Raw genomic sequence first — 24730 nt, 5'->3', positions numbered from 1 at the left:
CCAAATTTTCCGACATGTTGAGTGCAGCACTTAACGGGACTATCTTTTAGGATTTCAAATAGCTCGGTTGGAATTCCATCACTTCCACTAGCTTCTCTCGTGGCTCATACAGCAGAGAATCTGCCAGCAATGTAGGAGACCTGGGTTCAATCCCTGGGTCAGGAAGAGCACCTGAAGAAGAAAATGACTACCCACTCCAGTATTCTTGCCTGGAGAATCCTATGGACAGAGGAGCCTGGTGGACTATAGTCTATGAGGTCCCAAAGAGTTGGATGCAGCTGAATGACTAACACATATAGTCCAATACATCTCTCCAATTATTTGTACCTTCTTTGATTTCTCTAATCAATACTATATATTATGCATATAGGTCTGCACATAATTTATTGTGTATAAAAGTGAAAGTAAAAGTGAAAGTGAAAGTGAAGTCACTCAGCCATGTCCGACTCTTCGACCCCACAGACTGTAGCCTACCAGGCTCCTCTGTCCATGGGATTTTCCAGGCAATAGTACTGGAGTGGATTGTCACTTCCTTTTTTTGAGTTATTGCAGATATGACTGATGTTAAATTTTAGATTTCAATTGGTCATTGCTAATAAATAGACTGCAATTAACAGGTCTTTTAGGAACCCTGCTAAACTGACTTTTTAATTCTAGGATTTTTTTTCTTTCTTTCTTTTTTTTTTTTTTTTTTGTACTTTCCTCTGGATTTTATACAAACATGGTGTCTCTGAATAAAATAGTTTCTTTCTTGCTTTCTAATCTACATACTTATTATTCAATTTTTTTTTCTTTTTTCTTTTTTTTTTTTTTTTTGCCATATTGCACCAGCTAGGATTTCCAATGCAATTTTGACTAGGACGGATGAGCAGTAACACCTTGGCCTTGGTCTACATCTTAGTAGGAAAGCTTTCAGTATCTTATCATTAAATATGATATTAGCTATGGGAGAAGGTGATGGCACCCCACTCCAGTGCTTTTGCCTGGAAAATCCCATGAGCAGAGGAGCCTGGTAGGCTGTAATCCATGGGGTCGCTAAGAGTCGGGCACGACTGAGTGATTCCACTTTCACTTTTCACTTTCATGCATTGGAGAAGGAAATGGCAACCCACTCCAGTGTTCTTGCCTGGAGAATCCCAGGGACGGGGGAGCCTGGTGGGCTGCCGTCTATGGGGTCGTATACAGTCGAACACGACTGAAGCGACTTAGCAGCAGCAGCTATAGATTCTTCATAGATGTCTTCCACTAGTTAGGAAGAATGATTACTATCTAGATCAGAATTTTTTTTTTAATCTTGGATAAGGATGTTTTGAAGTCTTTGTCCAAAATTGATTTGTCTACTCCATCTTTCATTTGGGAAATGTTTATATGGTATGTACCTGCATGCTCAGTCACTCAGTCATGTCTGACTCTTTGTGATCATATGGACTGCATCCTGACAGGCTCCTCTACCCATGGAATTTTCCAGGCAAGAGCCTCGGAGCCTCTTGCATCTCCTGCATTGACAGTTGGATTCTTTTTTTTTTTTTCAGTTGGATTCTTTACTGCTATGCCACCTGGGAAGCCCATCATATTGTATATCTCTCTCCATTATTTCAAATCTACCTGAATCTTTGTTTTCAAGTGGATTCTTGTAGACAGCATGCAGTTGGATCTCACTTTTACATCTTTTCTGATAGCCTTTGTCTTTTAACTGGTGTGTTTGGAACACTCACATTTAAAACAATTACAGATAGAGTTAGATTAAAAATCTATCTGGCTGTCATCTTCTTTTTGCTACTGGCATTTTGGCTTTCCAGATTTTTAAGGTACATAACTCTGTGGTGTTACAGATGTTGAGCTTGTAAGTTTTCTGTTGTTTGTAAATCTTCATTTGCTTGTTTAATTGCTTTGTTTTAAAATAGAGAATATTTAGTGTGATTACAAACTGGGCTGTTGGCTCTGCCATTTTGCTGCCAGCTGAGCCACTATATTTCAGTATGAAAATCATTCTACTTGTGAATCACACTAATAAGAAAAATATACGTTATGCATGATTACTTAGTTCTTCTAATCTGTTGATATGGCTTGATTACCACTATAGTTTTTACAAAATCTAAGGTACTTTTCCTTATATTTCCTATCCAGAAGGTAATTTAAGCAGCCAAAAAATATTCCCAATTTGAGATTTTACATATATGATAGAGCCTGAAGTCAGAGTTCATGGAAAAGCACAGTAATATGAAGCACAGACTCTGGAGATAGACTGCGGCATTCACATTTGTGTTCTGTCAAATTATTAGAAGCGCTCCATCTTTATGTCTTACCTTTCTCATCTGTTAAATATGATGATAATATTAGTACCATAGAGTTTTGTGAGTATCAAATCAGTTTTTCTTTATACAACTCATAAAATATCCAATATGTGTTAGTTAAAAAACAAGCATTACTTCTGTAGTCATCATATTACTTTTATGAGACAGGCAGTTTTGCAATCAATTGTATTTTACAAATGAGAATACATAACATCAGAGTATACTTAGTACACCTGAGACTAAACATCTTTTGTTGCCAGAAGCATAATGTTAATTCAATCTGCAAAGAAGAAAACTTTAAATGTTTAAATGAAGATTTTTGGCATTAAAAAAATGCTGTCACATCATCTGTTATCATTAATACTTTGATTGGAAAATATTTCATAGACAAAAAATTGAATGAATCACTGGAATAAAAGAAGAAGAAAGCTCTGAGTTTCTAGTTTTATTTTAACTTTTAGATTTAGAGTCCATCTTTGTTGTCTATAATGGAATGTTTATGATAAAAGAGAATATCATTAAAATGCATTTAAACCCAAATATTCAAACTCTTGTGAATTACAAACAGGGCTGGAAATTTTATGATAGCTTCATGAATAATAACTATAACCATTACTTTGAGTCTCCATTATTCATGCTTTGCTAGAAGAGCCTCATGGAATTTCATTATATGATAGTTCTTTAAAACAAAAAAAAAGTCTAAAGACAAGTTGAACTTATCTACTTACATTAAAACCTAGCAGAACATTATTTTATTAGAATATTAAATCCTAAGTTTCCATTACAGTTATATCCTTTAATTTTAGAAAATATAATAGGAGCAAAAATCCTTGATGAGAAATAATTATTTCTGTTAAAATATTAGTATTTACACTCAAGGCAATTTAAACTGTATAACAAAAATCATAGAACTGTAATTTGGTTCCTTGTTCTCCTGCCTCTAACTACAGAAAAGGTTTACGTATTCTTGGGGAGCTTTATTCTTCTGTTGTTCAGAATCTCCTCTACTCTTCTCAAATTTCTGAGCCATCATTGTCCAGTGGACTCAGAAATATTCATTTCAGAATATCTAGTGCCAGATATACTTTCTGGCACTGGAGATGCCATGGAGAAAAACACAGATAAAATCTCAAGCTCATGAATCTTTATCCTAGGGGGGAAGGGTTGCAAAGAGTGAGCCTTAATTTAAACACTAAACACAGTATTACAGAAGACCAGCTCTGCTTCACTGGTAACCGAGAAGGAAACAAAAAGGAACTCCCCCACTTCTGTTAATTTCATCCATCCATTCCTCTCTCCTGTTCCGAAGAGCCTAGTGCCTTCCTATTGTTTAAGGCTTACCTCATCTTCTGTTTTCTCATGCAATGCACTCTCTTCATTGTCCAGTCTATATCCTATCACTTTTTTCTAATTTATTTATTTTTAACATAAGGGTAATTGCTTTACAATATTGTGTTGGTTTCTGCTATACATCAACACGAATCAGTCATCAGTTCAGTTCAGTCGCTCAGTTGCATCTGACTCTTTGCGACCCCATGAATCGCAGCACGCCAGGCCTCCCTGTCCATCACCAACTCCCAGAGTTCACTCAGACTCACGTCCGTCGAGTCCGTGATGCCATCCAGCCATCTCATCCTCTGTCATCCCCTTCTCCTCCTGCCCCCAATCCCTCCCAGCATCAGAGTCTTTTCCAATGAGTTAACTCTTCTCATGAGGTGGCCAGAGCACTGCAGTTTCAGCTTCAGCATCATTCCTTCCAAAGAAATCCCAGGGCTGATCTCCTTCAGAGTGGACTGGTTGGATCTCCTTGCAGTCCAAGGGACTCTCAAGAGTCTTCTCCAACACCACAGTCCAAAAGCATCAATTCTTCAGCATTCAGCTTTCTTCCCAGTCCAACTCTCACATCCATACATGACCACAGGAAAAACCATAGCCTTGACTAGATGAATCAGTCATAGGTACACATATTCCCCCCTCCCTCTTGAACCTGTCACTTCTTACCCCTTCCCATCCCTTAGGTTGTTACAGAGCCCCAGTTTGAGTACCCTGAGTAATATAGCACATCCCCATTGGCTATCTGCTTTACAAATGGTAGGGTGTATGTTACCATGATACTCTCTCCATTCATCCCACCCTGTTTCCTCCCCACTTCTGATGTCCATAAGTTTGTTCTCTATATCTGCATCTCCATTGCTGCCTTGCAAATAGGTTCATCAGTACCATCTTTCTAGATCCCATATATTTGCATTTATATATATATTTATATTTATATATATATGTATATATACTATCACTTTTAAACATTTTCTCTTCTAGCTACTTTCTAGCAGAACACCAGTGAACTTAAAGTCTCTCCTATCTTATGCTCCCTTTTCTCATCAGATGTGTGTGTGTATGTGTGTGTGTGTGTGTGAAAGAGACACACACATACATTTTCAGTCTCTACTTCCTCACCTTCTAACTCCTCAAATTATCATAAATTTGGTTTTTAGTCTGTAAAATGTTCTCACCAATCAGCAATTACATATAAATGGGAAAATCTAAAGGACACTTAAAATTCAAAGGAAAAAAGAAAAACCTGATAATCCTGCAGAAGAAATAAAAGAAGGTGATTATGAAGGAGCTTTTTATGTGAATTGTGTGGTTTCTATTAACTACTATTAACCCACACAATTCACAGTTTTAAGTGTGGGTTCTTAATTATGGGTCATATTTTCACCATTCTTTAAAGGTCTAGGACTTTTTATGACTGCCTGATGGAAACTGTGAACAATATATTGTATCAGTTTGAGTTTACATTTACTTCTTTTTAAAGTTCCCAGGAAATAAGCTAAATTGCAGATTAGTTCACTTGATCTTTCTAAGTCTAGTCTTTTTAAGTTTAGTCTAGAGTTTCCTTTATTCTAAAGTTTGACTCCTAATGGAGGAGTATTCTACAAACTTCATTGTACAAACAAAGCGAGGAATGGAGCCAGAACCTCACCACTTCCGAGCCCTGAGGACCTCTCCCCCTTACCTCTGCTCGGCCTCCAGTCTCACAGAGTCACCCGCAGCAAGTGTGCAGCATGAGACTGTGACTGTAAAGTCGCTCAGTCGTGTCCGACTCTATGCGACCCCATGGACCCCAAGAGCCCACCAGGCTCTTCTGTCCATGGAACTTTTCAGGCAAGAGTTCTGAAGTGGGTTGCCATTTCCTTCTCCAGGGGATCTCCCAACCCAGGGATCGAACCTGGGTCTCCCTGTTTGCAGGCAGACGCTTTACCATCTGAGCCACTATGGAAGCCCATAGCACTTGGCAAATGAACCTGGGGGACAGGCTCACAGACTCTATACAGCTGCATTGTTTCTTGGAAATCCCAATCAATTTTGCAGCCAGGAATTCTGATTTCTCCCTGTTAGTTCAATGAGATTGTTCCTTCTGCTGGTATATTTCCTTCCTATGTTGTGCTCTGAAAAGGTCTCCCTGTCCAGAGAGGTGATCCTGTGGTTTCCTTTATCTAAGTAGTCACGGTGTACATTCAAACAAGTTGCTTCATATGTTTTGTTTTATTTTTGTTTATACCATAAACTGAAGCCTAAGTTCTAACTAAATTAAAAAAATCAATGGACCTATTTCATGGATTATAACTTTCAAAATTAAAGGTACCTTCTTGATAGGATATAAATGATTTAATCACTTTGTTGTTGCTTTCCAGTTGCTTAGTTGTATCCAACTGTTCGTGAACCTATGGACTGCAGCATGCCAGGATCCTCTGTCCTCCACTGTCTCCCAGAGTTTGCTCAAATTCAAGTGCATTGAGTCAGTGATGCCATCTAATGGTCTCATCCTCTGCTGCCCTCTTCTCCTTTTGCCTTCAATCTTTCCCAGTATCAGTGTCTTTTCCAATAAGTCAGCTCTTCACATCAGGTGGCCAAAGAATTGGAACTTAATCATTTTAATATGTATATTTTTTAAAGATATCAGAGAATTTTTGATTCAAAAAGAACTAGATTTAAAAACTAAGAGAGTTGAAAATGGCTTGCTCTTGTCTTCCTTGACATACCAATTCTAGGGGCAAGCTGAGGACTGAGGGTGAGGCAAGAAAGAGTTAACTGTGGGGAAGGGAAACCTGGAAAGTTTTAGAAAATCACATATATTGATATAATAAATTAACATGTTAGTCTCAAATGCATGGGTAGGTTTCCAGAATCCAATGCTGCTTAATATTGGCATCAGTGATTTTATATGTTTAATGAGTTGTCTTGTCAACTCATTAGGATGTATATTTACATATCAATAATTTTTTAAACTTCCCCAAATCCCAGCAAATTGCTAATTAAAGAAACTATTTTTTTTTTAAATCTGAGTATCTTCTTTTGATATTTATCTATTCCTCCATGGTAAAATATTTCTGTTACATGAATGAACTTCATATTTCTACAGTTAAGCTATGTCTTCAGATAAACGTGTGTGTGTGTGTGTGTGTGTGTGTCTGTGTCTGTGTGTGTGTGTGTCTGCACAGTCACTCAGTCATGTTCAACTCTTTGTGACCTCATGGACTTGTAACCCACTAGGCTCCTCTGTCCATAAAATTTTCCAGGCAGGTATACTGGAGGATTGCCATTTTCTCCTCCTAGATCTTCCCAACCCAGGGCTTGCCCCCATGTCTCTTGGGTCTCCTGCATTGGTAGGTGGATTCTTTACAACTGCACCAACTGGGAAGCCCCCAGTGAAGACATTGTCTTCCAAACATCTGCTGGACATGTCAAGTGACACAATCTGCCTACCCTCCAACTTACCATCAGAGAAACTTTTAATGTACCTTTAAATTTTCAAACCAATTAATGGCACTGTCATTCCACAAATCACCTAGATTCACCATTATGGAGTTGTCTGTGAGTCCTCCTAAATGCAGTTATATGAGGCAAGGGTTTCCCTCCTGTGGGTATTGATGCTGCTTCCACTCCTGTCAATCACTCTCGCCTCTCTAGGACAATAGCCTTGCAGCTGTTCCACTCACCTCTAGTCTCTGTTTTCAGTTGAGGCTTCCAGATAAATCTTTGTAAAGACCAACTTCTATCCTATCTTTCTTTCTTTCTTTCATTTTGTATGAAAAAGTTTTACTTTTCAAACAAGACATAGACTTTATAAAGTAATATCCTCTCTCTCTCTTACTGAAAATATATTACAACATTAGAGACTTTGCAAATGGATCTTAATAAGCCATTGGTGGTGATTCTGTTTCTACTTAATTACCCTAGTCATCATTAATATCTCAGTAACAATTTTAAATAAGCTTTTTAATTTTATTTTCATGTCTTACACTAACAGATCTCATCAAATGCAAGCAGCTATTACCTAGAAGAAGATGTTTCATTTCATTTCAGAGAGCATTGATATTGGAAAGTGAAATTTAAAATATCCTGAGGATAGTGAGACAGTCAAGGGAGTACACTGAACAGTATCTTATTTGTTCTCAACACATAAACATATTTCATACCTATTCTAGTATTTAGTTTACATTTGGATTTGGGCAACAAAAATAATAAGGAAAATGTTTAGATCTTGAAACAAAATAAATTGCAAAATACATGTATGAAATTGAGACATACCCTAAACTTCATTATCTAATATGAAGGGCTTCCTAATAGCATGAGTATTCATATATTACATGTAGCCAATACATGACATTTTAATATAAGAACTAATAGGGACAATATAAAATAACTATATTAATATAAAGTCACCTCCTTTAATTTTAACAGTTTAAAAAAATTTATGTGATACAATTTATAATTTGTACAGTATTTTGAAATCTACATGCCCTATTATATCAAATAGTTTTAGTTTGGGGCCCTATAAAATTGTTAGTTCTAAGAACTATACTAAAGATAAATTGATACTTCCTAAAACTATTTTTATAATGGCAAATAAAATAATATTTTATACTGAATATTAAATGCAAGATGATGCAAAAAGATCTGGTTTTGATTGATGTCTGATTAGGAGCAGAATCTGCCAAAGTTATATAGATTATCTTAAGTACTTCCTTGGCCCTCTTTCTATATCATTCTCATTTAAAGTAGCTTTCCTAGAAGTACTGGTTCTCAGGATTTGGTACACCAATTCTTTCACTTCTTACTGGAGTTGCAATCACTTACTGTATAAAAAAAGTGAAGTTGAGCAGTGGAGAAGGAAATTATGGCCACTTCAGACAAAAAGACCACAGGAAGGCATTGTGTCCTCTGGCTCTCTAAGTCAGTAGAGAAAAAACTCAGCTGTTCCCTGAACTTTTTCAAACTGGAAAGATTGCTCTGCTGCAGACGGAAAAGTGTTTTTGCTCTATTAGTTGTATTTCTTAATTTCTCTCTCCTCTGGCTAATATCTCTTAGAATTCAGCAAACATTTTGTAGCAAATATACACTTGGACCCTGTTGTTGAGAGTCTTCATTTTTATGCCACTATTGTACTTAATAGTGTAATGTGTCTTCTTGGACATTTTTTTGGTATTTTAATGGGAATATACACAATTGCATTCATCTCATACGCTAGTAAAGTAAGGCTCAAAATTCTCCAAACTAGGCTTCAGCAATACGTGAATCGTGAACTTCTTGATGTTCAAGCTGGTTTTACTTATTTATTTACTTATTTTTATCTATTTTACTTTATTTTACTTTACAATACTGTATTGGTTTGCCATACATCAACATTTTAGAAAAGGCAGAGGAACCAAAGATCAAATTGCCAACATCCACTGGATCATCGAAAAAGCAAGAGAGTTCCAGAAAAACATCTATTTCTGCTTTATTGACTATGCCAAAGCCTTTGACTGTGTGGATCACAATAAACTGTGGAAAATTCTGAAAGAGATAGGAATACAGACCACCTGACCTGCCTCTTGAGAAATCTGTATGCAGGTCAGGAAGCAACAGTTAGAACTGGACATGGAACAACAGACTGGTTCCAAATAGGAAAAGGAGTACGTCAAGGCTGTATATTGTCACCCTGCTTATTTTACTTCTATGCAGAGTACATCATGAGATACGTTGGGCTGGAAGAAACACAAGCTGGAATCAAGATTGCTGGGAGAAATCTCAATAACCTCAGATATGCAGATGACACACCCTTATGGCAGAAAGTGAAGAGGAACTAAAAAGCCTCTTGATGAAAGTGAAAGTGGAGAGTGAAAAGTTGGCCTAAAGCTCAACATTCAGAAAACAAAGATCATGGCATCCGGTCCCATCAGTTCATGGGAAATAGATGGGAAACAGTGGAAACAGTGTCAGACTTTATTTTTTGGGCTCCAAAATCACTGCAGATGGTGACTGCAGCCATGAAATTAAAAGACACTTACTCCTAGGAAGAAAAGTTATCACCAACCTAGATAGCATATTGAAAAGCAGAGACATTACTTTGCCGACTAAGGTCCATCTAGTCAAGGCTATGGTTTTTCCTGAGGTCATGTGTGGATGTGAGAGTTGGACTGTAAAGACAGCTGAGCACAGAAGAACTGATGCTTTTGAACTGTGGTGTTGGAGAAGACTCTTGAGAGTCCCTTCGACTGCAAGGAGATCCAAACAGTCCATTCTGAAAGAGATCAGCCCTGGAATTTCTTTGGAGGGAATGATGCTAAAGCTGAAACTCCAGTACTTAGGCCACTTCATGCAAAGTGTTGACTCATTGGAAAAGACTCTGATGCTGGGAGGGTTTGGGGGCAGAAGGAGAAGGGGATGACAGAGGATGAGATGGCTGGATGGCATCACGGACTCGATGGACGTGAGTCTGAGTGAACTCCTGGAGTTGGCGATAGACAGGGAGGCCTGGCTTGCTGCGATTCGTGGGGTCACAAAGAGTCGAACACAACTGAGTCACTGAACTACACTGAACTGAACTGATACAAACTACAGCAGAGATTGCTAGTCAGTCAATGTTTTTTCCAAAAACGAAGCAAAAAGATTTTAAAAATCTGACAGTAATGACAAGATACCAACACTATCAAATATTAAGATATTCTATTTAAAAGGCACAGAAAGTTTTAAAATTGGATTTAGATCATACCTGAATGGTCTAGTGGTTTCCCCTACTTTCTTCTATTTAAGTCTGATTTGGGCAATAAGGAAATCATGATCTGAGCCACACTCAGCTCCTGGTCTTGTTTTTGTTGACTGTATAGAGCATCTCCATCCTTGGCTGCAAAGAATATAATCAATCTGATTTCGGTGTTGACCATCTGGTGATGTCCATGTGTAGAGTCTTCTTTTGTGTTGTTGGAAGAAGGTGTTTGCTATGACCAATGCATTTTCTTGGCAAAACCCTATTAGTCTTTGCCCTGCTTCATTCCACATTCCAAGGCCAAATATGGCTGTTACTCCAGGTGTTTCTTGACTTCCTACTTTTGCATTCCAGTTCCCTACAATGAAAAGGACATTTTTTTGAGTGTTAGTTCTAAAAGGTCTTGTAGGTCTTCATAGAACTGTTCAACTTCGGCTTCTTCATTGTTACTGGTTGGGGCATAGACTTGGATTACTGTGATATTGAATGGTTTGCCTTGGAAACTATGGTGTGATGACTCATTTAGAGCCAGACATCCTGGAATGTAAAGTCAAGTGGGCCTTAGAAAGCATCACTACAAACAAAGCTAGTGGAGGTGATGGAATTCCAGTTGAGTTATTTCAAATCCTGAAAGATGATGCTGTGAAAGTGCTGCACTCAATATGCCAGCAAATTTGGAAAACTCAGCAGTGGCCAAAGGACTGGAAAAGATCAGTTTTCATTCCAATCCCAAAGAAAGGCAATGCAAAAGAATGCTTAAACTACCACACAATTGCACTCATCTCACATGCTAGTAAAGGAATGCTCAAAATTCTCCAAGCCAGGCTTCAGCAGTATGTGAACCGTGAACTTCCAGATGTTCAAGCTGGTTTTAGAAAAGGCAGAGGGACCAGAGATCAAATTGCCAACATCTGCTGGATCATGGAAAAAGCAATAGAGTTCCAGAAAAAAAAAAAAAAAAAAAACATCTTTTTCTGCTGTCTTGACTATGCCAAAGCCTTTGCCTGTGCGGACCACAAAAAACTTTGGAAAATTCTGAAAGAGCTGAGAATACCAGACCACCTGACCTGCCTCTTGAGAAACCTATATGCAGGTCAGGAAGCAACAGTTCGAACTGGACATGGAAAAACAGACTGCTTCCAAATAGGAATAGGAGTATGTCAAGGCTGTTTATTGTCACCCTGCTTATCTAACTTCTATGCAGAGTACATCATGAGAAACGCTGGGCTGGAAGAAGCACAAGCTGGAATCAAGATTGCTGGGAGAGATATCAATAACCTCAGATATGCAGATGACAACACCCTTATGGCAGAAAGTGAAGAGGAACTAAAAAGCCTCTTGATGAAAGTGGAAGAGGAAAGCGAAAAAGTTGGCTTAAAGCTCAACATTCAGAAAACGAAGATCATGGCATCTGGTCCCATCACTTCATGGGAAATAGATGGGGAAACAGTGGAAATAGTGTCAGACTTTATTTTTGGGGCTCCAAAATCACTGCAGATGGTAATTGCAGCCATGAAATTAAAAGACACTTACTCCTTGGAAGAAAAGTTATGACCAATCTAGATAACATATTAAAAAGGAGAGACATTACTTTGCCAACAAAGATCTGTCTAGTTAAGGCTATGGTTTTTCCTGTGGTCATGTATGGATGTGAGAGTTGGACTGTGAAGAAGGCTGAACACCGAAGAATTGATGCTTTTGAACTGTGGTGTTCGAGAAGACTCTTGAGAGTCCCTTGGACTGCAATGAGATCCAACCAGTCCATTCTGAAGGACATCAGCCCTGGGATTTCTTTGGAAGGAATGATGCTAAAGCTGAAACTTCAGTACTTTGACCACCTCATGCAAAGAGTTGACTCATTGAAAAGACTCTGATGCTGGGAGGGATTGGGGGCAGGAGGAGAAGAGGATGACAGAGGATGAGACGGCTAGATGGCATCACTGACTCGATGGACGTGAGTCTGAGTGAACTCCAGGAGTTGATGATGGACAGGGAGTCCTGGCTTGCTGCAATAGTGGGGTCGCAAAGAGTCGGACAGGACTGATTGACTGAACTGAATTGAACTGAAGTTTTTTAAGTAGATAATGGGAAGGTATATAGAACTTTCAGGTTTCTATATTCTACAGGATAGAGTAGGATATATGTAATTTTTTGTCTTATTTTATCTTCACACTGAGAAGATATATTTACTTTCTTTGTACCTAGATAATAACACAAGTAGATTTCATAGTTTCTAGGTCACTTGCAGATATTGATGAACAATCCCACCTTCAGATATTAGAAATTCCAGTCTCATCTACATCCAATCTCTCATTCAGCTCAGTTTATCGGAAACAAACCTTTGGTGGAGAAGAGGAATGCTGCTGTTGCTTTTCTTCACAGATATTCCATTCCTTCTCTCCTACTAATTTTGGTGCTAGTGACTCCCCTGGGCTGAGTGAGAATGAAGAGACAAAAGATTGAGCTGTCATCTGGTATTTGGGCTCCCTGGGCTGTCACTAGTGACTAACTGTTAGCTCTTTCATGGGAGAAAGAGCTTCCCCATAGTTGGAGAAATTCCTCTACTCACTCACCATCAATGATTCATGGTCTCTTGATGAATTCCGTAATCTTTGCATAACTACCTGTGACATACTCTACGGATGTATGTATGTACATATTGAAAGAGAGTGACAGATACAGGGGGACTTCCCTGGTGCTTCAGACAGTAAAGAATCTGCCTGTAACATGGTTTCAATCCCCGGGTCAGGAAAATAACCTGGAGAAGAGAATAGCTACCCATTTGCACTTTCTTGCCTGGAGAATCCCATGGACAGAGGAGCCTGGCGGGCTACAGTCCATGGGGTCTCAAAGAGTCAGACACGACTGATACAGATGCAACAAGGAAAGGGATTCATCTTTTATAGAAAGGGAATCATGCCTGTCTATGTAAATCAGAGAAAAACAAAAATGAATAGAGAGGAAAGAAGGTTGTGGAGATTTGAAAGGTGAAAAAAACACAGAGGTTGCTGTTTAATTGTGCCTATTTCGTTCAATAAAGTATGAGGCAGGATCATCAGACAATACTGTATGGGGAAGGCTGGAGAAAAGTTTGGGAAAGTAATAACATTTCAAGATTTCTAGGCAATTCTGAGTGCCATTAACAAATGCAGGCAATTTGCATAATTTCTCATCAATCACATGGAGGAAGACTCAGTCAGGTCCCTCTGGCGGCTGCCTGCATAGCAGAGAGAGGCTGCCCACCTCCAGCCATCTAAGCAGCAGGTTGATGAATGTGTTCCTTCACTCTTTCTTGCTAACCCCTTCTCCTGATGCAGGAGCCTGATTCCAGGAATTCCAATCATCTTCTCCACCCATTGAATACTGGTTTAAGACCACATTCACTCACCTAATTTTATGAATTGCGGCTAAGTAAACATTTTTGTGAACTCAGCTGCTTAAGTATATGAAAATACTTTACTAATAAAACAATAATTTATTAAAATAATGTACATCATTTTCTCTGAAACTCATTCTTTTTCCAAATTCACACTTCATCACAGAGTTTATTGTCATTTTTAAATGTGTAGGCTAACAATTTGAAAATCATTTCATAATAACAATTATATTCCCAAACTTTTTTGGGCAATATGCCAGCACTTCCAATTAACTACTTCTATTTTCTTAAATGCATAAATCAATTATAATTAACAATTAATGAAGTCTTTCAAAAGGAGAAATCAAATGACATAAAAATCGAAGAACTTCTATTATAGATAGAGCATTATCTGCGAGACATAATAAAATAAAAATATATGTATGTACAGGGGTAATGAGGTGCTGAGTTCTCTTTTCTAACTCAGTGACAGACATTAGAAAAAAGTAATAAAATCAAGATCCATAGAAAAACACTTCCTAATGGTAGGCACACTATACTAGCTCAGCTTACCTTTTTCTGCTAAGACTCTCTGAAAACAGTGTGATTGAATCAGGTTGTTTTCTTTCAACACTGAGACAAATTTTGTAAGTTTAGATAAGTTAACAAAAGAACTATGGTTCTCCCTTATTTGTAATTTTCAACACTTGATCCACCCTTCTGTTCCATGTACATATTTAATCATATTTCATATGAGTAACACTTTTTTAGCAGAAGAGTATCATTTTTTTTTAATCCCAGGATCCAAGCCTTGTTCAATATTTGAAAATTAATCAATGTAGTCACCATACTGAGCCTCAATGAAATAAAAAGCACATAGCCAAGTAAATAGATTCAGATTCCATCTTTGTGGTTGTTGGTTAAGTAAATATTTCTCAAAGCCTAAAATCATGAAAAAGTGAAAGTGTTTAGTCACTCGGTTGTCTCTGACCCTTTGCTCACCCATGGACTGTTGCCCACCAGTTTCCTCTGTCCATGGAATTCTCTAGGCAAAAATACTGGAGTAGGTATTCATTCCCTTCTCCAGGGGATCTTCTTGACCCAGGGGTTGAATCTAGGTCTCCTGCATTGCAGGCAGATTCTTTATCATCTGAGCCATGGCAAAGCCCCTAAAATCATGAACTGTAAAATTAAAAAGTTGATAAACTTGATTTCATCACAATTAAAAAATCTGTTCTTAGAAAGATACAATTAAGAGATATAGAATGATAGAAATATTTGCAAAACACATTTCAAAAAATGTCTTACCTCCAATGTATGTATAGAATTATCAAAACTCGGTAACAACAAAACAAACAACCCAATTATAAATAGGCAAAATTTGAATAGACTCTTCACCAAAGAGAATGCACATTTGGCAGACAGGACATGAAGAAAATGTTCAACATAATTAATCATTGTGTGTGAGCTCAGTTGTATCCGACTCTTTGGGACCCCATGGACTGTAGCCCAGTCTGTCAGGCCCCTTTGTATAATGGGATTTTCCAGGTAAGAACACTGGAGTGGATTACCATTTCTTTCTCCAGAGTATCTTCCCCAACTAGGGATCAAACCCATGTTTCCTGCATTGGCAGGCAGATTCTATACCACTGAGCCACCTGAGAAGCTGCTAGTTAATCACTGGGGAAATCCATATAGAAACTACAACAAGATATCACTGCACAAAACAGAGTGTCTAAAATTAAAAGACCGACCTACTACGTGCTTCCAAGAATATGAGGTAATTAGGACATTCATAACAGAAGAGAGAAATGTGATACAATGCAACTACTTCAGAAAATAGTGTTTCTCTTATAAAGTTAAGCATACGCTTCCATGTAACCATAAATCTCACTCTTAGTTATCTAATCATGAAAAGATATTTGTCTATGAATCAGGAAAAAACTCTCTTCAGACACTGAATCTTCCAGCACCTTGATCTTCCCTGCCTCCAGAACTGTGAGAAAATAAGTGTTGGTTAAAGCACCCAGATTGTGGTGTTTTGTTATGACAGACCTAGCAAACTAATACAATTTTCCAAGACAGGATTAGATCTCACTATTAAAATAATAAGTTCAGTTCAGTTCAGTTCAGTTGCTCAGTCGTGTCCAAATCCTTGCGACACCAAGAACTGCCACATGCCAGACTTCCCTGTCCAACACCAACTCCCAGAGTTTGCTCAAATGCATGTGTGTCAAGTAGGTGATGCCATCCAACCATCTCATCCTCTGTTATCCCCTTCTTCTCCTGCCTTCAATCTTTCCCAGCATCAGGGTCTTTTCAAATGAGTCAGCTCTTTGCATCACGTGACCAAAGTATAGGAGTTTCAGCTTCAGCATTAGTCCTTCCGATGAATATTCAGGACTGATTACCTTTAAAATGGACTGGTTGGATCTTCTTGCAGTCCAAGGGACTTTCAAGAGTCTTCTCCAACACCACAGTTTAAAAGCATCAATTCTTTGGTGCTCAGTTTTCTTTATAGTCCAACTCTCACATCCATTCACGACCACTAGAAAAACCATAGCCTTGACTAGATGGACCTTTGTTGATAAAGTAGTGTCTCTGCTTTTTAATATTCTGTCTAGTTTTTTCATAGCTTTTCTTCCAAGAAACAAGTGTCTTTTAATTTCATGGCTGCTGTCACCATCTGCAGTGATTTTGGAGCCCAATAAAGTAAAGTCTGTCAATGTTTCCACTGTTTCCCCATCTATTTGTCATGAAGTGATGGGTGTGGATGCCATGATCTTAGTTTTTTGAATGTTGAGCTTTAAGCCAGCATTTTCACTCTTCTCTTTCACTTTCATCAAGAGGCTCTTCAGTTCCTCTTCACTTTCTGCCATAAGGGTGGTGTCATCTGCATATCTGAGGTCATTGATATTTCTGCCAGTAATGTGATTCCAGCTTGTGCTTCACCCAGCCTTGCATTTTGCATGATGTACTCTGCATATAAGTGAAATAAGCATATCAGTCCAATAAGCTAAAACAGCAAGGAGACTGAAAAGTTAAATAAGGGGGTTCAACATGACCACTGAACCAGTCTCAGAGCAATATGCATCATGTTCCACTAAAAAGTTTATCATTGGGTTATTTACTAGCTTTTCTCTAAAGAAGATAGATCTCCGAATTCTGACCAAAAAGGAATCTTGGAATTTTAGAACTAGAATTTCCTGAGTCCTTTTTGTACATTAAGGCACTGAGATACAGAGGTTTTAGAGAACTTGTCAAGACTCAACGCTACTTGAGCAAAAATATATCTACATCAGCACCTAGTCTTAGCTGAAAATGGTCAATAAGTCCTTCGACTACCTCTGTTATTCCCTTAAAAAAAGAAATCTGTTTCTGACGTTTCTCCCAGTGACAAAATTTCTCTCCTTACATATTTTCCTCATTATGTCTTATTTTCCAGTTGCCCTGTCTTAGCCCATCATCAGGAGTATGAATTACTTTTTAAATTTCCAATTTCTGACTCCATGGCAATCAGTTCAGTTCAGTTCAGTCGCTTAGTCGTGTCCGACTCTTTGCAACCCCATGAACTGCAGCACGCCAGGCCTCCCTGTCCATCACCAACTCCCAGAGTTCACTCAGACCCACATCCATCGAGTCAGTGATGCCATCCAGCCATCTCATCCTCTGTCATCCCCTTCTCCTCCTGCCCCCAATCCTTCCCAGCATCAGAGTCTTTTCCAATGAGTCAACTCTTCACATGAGGGGGCCTAAGTACTGGAGTTTCAGCTTTAGCATCATTCCTTCCAAAGAACACTCAAGACTGATCTCCTTCAGAATGGACTGGTTGGATCTCCTTGCAGTCGAAGGGACTCTCAAGAGTCTTCTCCAACACCACAGTTCAAAAGCATCAATTCTTCGGTGCTCAGCCTTATTCACAGTCCAACACTCACATCCATACATGACGACTGGAAAAACCATAGCCTTGACTAGATGGACCTTAGTCAGCAAAGCAATGTCTCTGCTTTTGAATATGCTATCTAGTTTGGTCACAACTTTTCTTCCAAGGAGTAAGCGTCTGTTAATTTCATGGCTGCAGTTACCATCTGCAGTGATTTTGGAGCCCCAAAAAATAAAGTCTGACACTATTTCCACTGTTTCCCCATCTATTTCCCATGAAGTGATGGAACTGGATGCCATGATCTTCATTTTCTGAATGTTCAGCTTTAAGCCAACTTTTTCACTTTCCTCTTTCACTTTCATCAAAAGGCTCTTTAGTTCCTCTTCACTTTCTGCCATAAGGGTGGTGTCATCTGCATATCTGAGGTGATTGATATTTCTTCCGGCAATCTTGATTCCAGCTTGTGTTTCTTCCAGCCCAGCGTTTCTCATGATGTACTCTGCATATAAGTTAGATAAGCAGGGTGACAATATACAGCCTTGACATACTCCTTTTCCTATTTGGAAGCAGTCTGCTGTTCCATGTCCAGTTCTAACTGTTGCTTCCTGACCTCCATATAGGTTTCTCAAGAGGCAGGTCAGGTGGTCTGGTATTCCCATCTCTCTCAGAATTTTCCACAGTTTATTGTGATCCACACAGTCAAAGGCTTTGGCATAGTCAAGAAAGCAGAAATAGATATTTTTCTTTAAGTCTCTTGCTTTTTCCATGATCCAGCAGATGTTGGCAATTTGATCTCTGGTTCCCAGCTTGGACATCAGGGAGTTCACGGTTCACGTATTGCTGAAGCCTGGCTTGGAGAATTTTGAGCATTACTTTACTAGCATGTGAGATGAGTGCAGTTGTGCGGTAGTTTGAGCATTGTTTGGCATTGCCTTTCTTTGGGATTGGAATGAAAACTGACGTTTTCCAGTCCTATGGCCACTGCTGAGTTTTCCAAATTTGCTGGCATATTGAGTGCAGCATTTTCACAGCATCATCTCTCAGGATTTGAAATAGCTCAACTGGAATTCCATCACCTCCACTAGCTTTGTTCATAGTGATGCTTTCTAAGGCCCATTTGACTTCACATTCCAGAATGTCTGGCTCTAGATGAGTGATCACACCATCGTGATAATCCATGGCAATAGGAAGGTCAATTTCATTGTAATTTTTTTCTTAGCAGTTCAAATACCCTTTGGCTTTTATGTAAAATCTTCTTTGATGTTTGCTAGTTTTCTCTCCTGATTCATTGATGCTAGGGTTTACTAATTGTGAAAAGGGCTTTTCTTCTCTTTAGTATTCACAAATTCTAAAGTATTCTTCTCTTTAGTATTTTCATTTGCTTTTAGCAACAATGTTTAGGTCTAATTATTGTGTCCTTAAACTTTTGCCAAATGAGCTTATCCTTTGACTCTTAAATATTAAAAACAAAAAGTTCTGAATTCTTCAGTAATTCACCTATACTTCAGGTTATGTTTTGATTGTCTCACTGTGCAGTTTCACTTATAATTCTTTCTAAAAAAAATGCCTGAGTATCTTTAGTGACCTCTTCATTAATAAAGCATGTGAAATGTACCTGAATATTTCATAGTATGATTCTCTCATTTTAGCTCTGCATGATAATACTTGATTCAATTATTTGTCTCTGGTAAATAACAACTGCTAAATAACTTTCCTTGGGTTCTTTCCTGGAAAATCCATGGACAGAGGAGTGCAGTGGGGCTGTAGTCCATGGGGTTGCAAAGAATCAGACATGACTGAGTGTGCACACACACGCAAACACACACACAGATAACAACTAAAGCAGTTTAATGCCATAAAATCTAGACAAAAGCTTAATAAGATAAGTTACTATAGTGATAATAATATTTCTTAAATATGATAGCTTGCTAATATTATTATCTCTTAAAATAGAATTTGAGACATTACTAACAATTTAAATTTTTTCCTTTATTTTTGAGTTAGAAACATTCCTTCCCTTCAAACTAATTGTTGTTGTTCTGTCACTCATTACTGTCCAACTCTTTGTGACGCCATGGACTGCAGCATGGTAGAAAAGGTGGAATCTATTTCCCCATATCTTGAGTTTGCATTGCTTTTACCAATCAAATATCATGGAAGTAGCAGTATGCCAGATTCAAGCTTAGATCTTAAAAGAATCTGTGCATTTCCACTCACTTTCCTGGAACCCTGCCACTACCACCATGAGAACAAATTTAGGCTACAAAATAGCTGGAGAATAAAGACCACATGGAGAGATGAATGGTTCTAGCTACCCCAAGTGAAGACATCCAAGACCAGCCAGGCATCAGCCAAATGATTAGCCAACTGCTGACATATGAGTGCAGGCAATTAAAACAGAAGTATCCAGGTAATCAATAGACTCATGTATGTTTACCATTTAAGCCACTGAATTATGGGTGCTTTATTATGTAGTGGTGACTTCCCTGGTGGCTCAAATGGTAAAGCATCTGCCTACAATGTGGGAGACCCAGGTTCAATGCCCAGGTTGGGAAGAACTCCTGGAGAAGGAAATGGCAACCCACTCCAGTATTCTTGCCTGGAAAATTCCATGGACAGAAGAGCCTGGCAGGCTATAGTCCATGAGGTTGCAAAGAATAGGACACAATTTAGCAAGTGAACAACAACGACAAAAAGTCACATTATAATTTAAAATAGATATATTAAATATGACTTTCTCTTTAAAACTCATCTGAAATTATACCTCAATTATGATTTTTCTAAATAAATAAAAATGGCATTTTAATTTAATTCCACCAAGTAAAAGCATAGAACCAAGTAAATGAATTTAGTCCACATCATTGTCTAACTTGGAATTGCCTTCAAGTTTGAAATGTTTGTAGACCTTTGTATGATTATATAATCTACATAATCTTAGAGAATTTGTTTGCATTAGCTCTAAACTTCATTTGAAGAAACAGAGTGATGACTACCTGATTAATTGAATATGTTTAAATATCTAAGGCAATGTAACTATGTCATAACAATGGAAGTTTTCTCTTTGGTCATTGACTTTCTTCTGTTTATACTTTTGTCTTTGACAAATTCAGGCACATATTTAATTAGTTATTAATTTTGTATGTGTGGGGATGCTAACTCATTTCAGTCGTGTCTGACTCTGTGCAACCCTAGGGACTATAACTATAGCCCACCAGGCACCTCTGTCCATGAATACTGGAGAGGGTTTCCATGCCCTTCTCCAGGAGATCTTCCCAATCCAGAGATTGAACTCATATCTCCTGCATTGGCAGGCAGGTTCTTTACCACTAGCACTATCTGGAAAGCCCAGTTCTATGCAGATCACTCCAAAATCTTTGTATATAACCACGGCTTCCTTTTGAAGCATCAGGTACACTGTGCAAAGTACATATTAGATAATTAGACTTGCCACCCTGCAGGCACCTGTTAAAATATTAAATTCAAAGGTTATGTTTGGCTAAATAAACTTTAGCTTAACTTTTTCAAGACTTTCTTTAAACTTGTGTGAAAATCACATGCTATGACTCAATACATTTTTTAAGAAAAGCAACATACATTTGGAAATAATATAATTCTAAAGGTTAAACTTGTATGTCAGCAGTAAAGAAACTTGACAGCAAGAGAATGCTTAGGGAGGTGTTTTTTTGTTTTTTGGGTTTTTTTTTAACTTTGAATTTTCAATATAAACAACCTATTATTTAACTTATCCGAGTTAAATTTAACAGCTTACTTTAACCCTTTTAATTAACAGGCCTACTCTGTCTAACAGCATGAACATTTAAGCTATGTTTGTTAATTTTAATATAAGTAATGTACAACATGTTTGAAAAAAGCAAAAATATTTTAGGTTTTTGAGATTCATTTCAAATGCTCCGTTTAATGAAATCTGTTTCTCTACTTAAAAATTTGCATTTATGATTTTATATTTTCCCTTTCAAAGAAGGATTTCCTAAGTCATTTCCACACTCAAAAACCAGATGTGTTTAAAACTTAATTCCTCATTTTTCTCTACAAAACCTTGAATAGAACCCTTTTGTTGCTGTTTTATTAGTAAATTATCTCTCTTCAGTTCAGTTCAGTTCATTTCAGTTCAGTCACTCAGTCGTGTCTAACTCTTTGCGACCCCATGAATCGCAGCACGCCAGGCCTCCCTGTCCATCACCAACTCCTGCAGTTCACTCAGATTCACGTCCATCGAGTCAGTGATGCCATCCAGCCATCTCATCCTCTGTCGTCCCCTTCTCCTCCTGCCCCCAATCCCTCCCAGCATCAGAGTCTTTGCCAATGAGTCAACTCTTCGCATGAGGTGGCCAAAGTACTGGAGTTTCAGCTTTAGCATCATTCCTTCCAAATTATCTCTTTTAATATCTAAATTATCTCTTTTAATAACTATTAAACTTTCACATTTTTCTCACATATCTGACAAATGAAGAAATAAGTATTTTGCTTTACAAATAAGCACATTCTGTTTTCAAAACATTCATGTAAGTGACCATTAAATTCAAATAAATAGCAATGTCAAGAAGAGAGACAATGAATAACTTTTAAGTTTTCGGCCACTAATTCCGAGTTGGAAATTTGATAATTTAGAAGGGAATATACTTTATAAAGATGGGAGTGGGAATCATGCTAAGACTGACATAGACATGAGAACTCCAAAACGTAAAGAAAGGCATCCCAAATAAAGTGAAGTAAGAAATTAATTTGAAGTAATATTTTCCAAGGAGAGGGATGGTGGGATAGGAAGTCAAAATCTGAATATCTTCTGATATCTTCTTAGCCATGAAGCATGTCTTTTCTTTACACTTAAAATTAGCTTGGTTTTGCATGGATGCAAGTAAAGCCCTTTTCATTCATGTTCACTACGTGCCCTGTGACAAGAAGTAGCTTTAGAGTCACTGTGTTTTTGATAGACATTCTCTTAGAAGGTCAGAGTCATATAAGCTCTTTCTATCATTGTTTTGCCAATGTGCATACTGTTGCTTCAGTCGCGTCTGACTCTGTGTAACCCTACGGACTGCAGCCTGCCAGGCTCTTCTGTCCATGGGCTCTCCAAGCAAGAATAATCTCCTTAAATCTGCATAAATATAAAAGCTGTTTGAAATACCAGCTTATAAAGTAACTCCTTCAAATTCTATAGAAACATAAAATATATCAAACTTGTGCTTGAGTTTCTATAGTTCTCTACCTTGATATGACCTAAAATGACTTGCTGTTAAATGTTAATAATAGCTCATAGACCAGGATTTTTTTTAAGCATTAAAAGCTGACTTTGATGTGCGATTTCTTTGAAGAGCCATGATTTATAGCCACTTATGACACTAGCAATGTCTGTGCTCTGTGACCCTTTAATTTGGATTAGAAACTAAAGCTACGTATTCGACATGTTCTGTGTGCCATATTCTCAAAGGTCATCGTGAATTTTTTATTTGCTCTTTTATATTTCAGTGTCAGTCAGAGCACAATTGAGTGCTCTTTGTTTTCCAAGATGAGAAGTGGAAAAAAAAATGAAAATAACATTATTAAGATGTCTTACTTTTCCCCAAAACTTATAAGACTATATTCCATCTAGCACTCTAAAATAACAGAAATCTTGAAAGTAAAATCCAACTTCTTTGTGTGCGTGTGACACTTTTGAATAACATAGAGAGTTTACTGCAATTCTGATGTAGAGAAAAACTGTCAGATACAAAATTTACATGGAAAGAAAAGACCTTAAATTTGACCATAGTGTAATCACAGTAAGAGACCAAATTAGGTGTATAAAGAGTAGGCATTTGTTACTGGGCTGCCAGAAAGTGATTTTCTATGGATCTGTGATCTCATTGCCTTATTTTTTTTAATGTTCCAGGATTCTTATTTATAATGTGGTTATTAATATTATACTTGCCCTATTGTTTTTCCTTATGTATTAAAATTTTTCTTAAAAGATAAAATATAAAATGTGAGTAAAAATTCATGCCATGGGAAATAAGGTTTTATATGTTTTACACTTTCCTTATTCAACCAAAAAATGAGCTTATTGAAGGACCAAAAAGTAAAATAACACATAAAAGAAAAGAAATAAGAGTTCAGCTTCCATTAGTAAGTTGAAATTTCTAACTGAAGAAAGATTTCCAGTATATAATAGTCTAAACTTCTAAAAAAATATTTTTTAAGTCTTCCAAAATGTAAGGCTAGTTTAATATGTATACTATATAGTATAAAAAACTTTCTGCAACTTGAATAAAAAAGGAAAGAAGGCAGGAAGGAATGAAGGATAGAGAGGGAGAGAAAGAGGAAAGAAAAAAGAAATCTAGAAAAGATTTAAAAATACTTAAATACAGAGGATTATAAGAATACTGTCCACCTTCAGCATTGGCTCAAGTGGACAGTAAAATATCATTTTTCCTCTCAATAATCTCTAGCATGAGGCCAAGTTTATTTAAATTAAGAGAAACAATTCTTTCTAGCTTTGTGGCTAAAAACAAAGCAAACAACAAACAAAAAACTCTGGGCAAAAACATAAGCCCAGGCATTTGGGGAAAACAAAGGAAAATTTGGAACATTTTATTTAAATGTGCATGAGCTCATAATGAAAAAAAAAATCACAAAATAGATAAGGGAATAATACACTTTGAGAGAGTCAAAAACTAACAAACTATATTCTAACCTACAATATATTCTAACTTACAACAACTTTTTAGTTAGCATCATCAGATAAATAATATGAAATAACAAAGTTTGACATGTTAAAACACTAAAATGAAACATTAAACAAGAAAGAAACATAAGCTATACAATATGACCAGGAATTTTTGAACTAAATTAAATGAAATTCTGTTAAGATATAAAACAGTTGAAATTTATTACTCAATACAAGTAAGTACCAAATAAATAAGTCATGGGAATGTAATGTACAGCATGGTGATTATGGTTATAGTGGTAGTTATAATATATAGCATAGTTATAAGCAATATATAATATAGTTATAGTTATGATACACTATTGTATATTTGAAAGTTGCTAAAAGAGTAAATCTTACAAGTTCTCAATACAATAAAAAGACATTTTGTAACCATGCATCACAGTGAATGATAACTAGACTGACTTACTGCAGTTGCCATTTTGCAATATATACAAATCTG

General features: G+C 37.3%; 1 pseudogene; it reads left to right on the top strand.

Annotated features, from left to right (window-relative positions):
• Positions 1-5259: 5259 nt before the first annotated feature.
• Positions 5260-24730, top strand: part of LOC114116161 (nucleolin-like) — a 62302-nt pseudogene continuing 42831 nt past the window's right edge.

Source organism: Ovis aries, chromosome 8 (genome assembly GCF_016772045.2).
Source record: "Ovis aries strain OAR_USU_Benz2616 breed Rambouillet chromosome 8, ARS-UI_Ramb_v3.0, whole genome shotgun sequence".
NCBI lineage: Eukaryota > Metazoa > Chordata > Mammalia > Artiodactyla > Bovidae > Ovis > Ovis aries.
The sequence above is the reverse complement of the archived record's forward strand: the minus strand, read 5'-3'. Positions and strand labels throughout refer to the sequence as shown.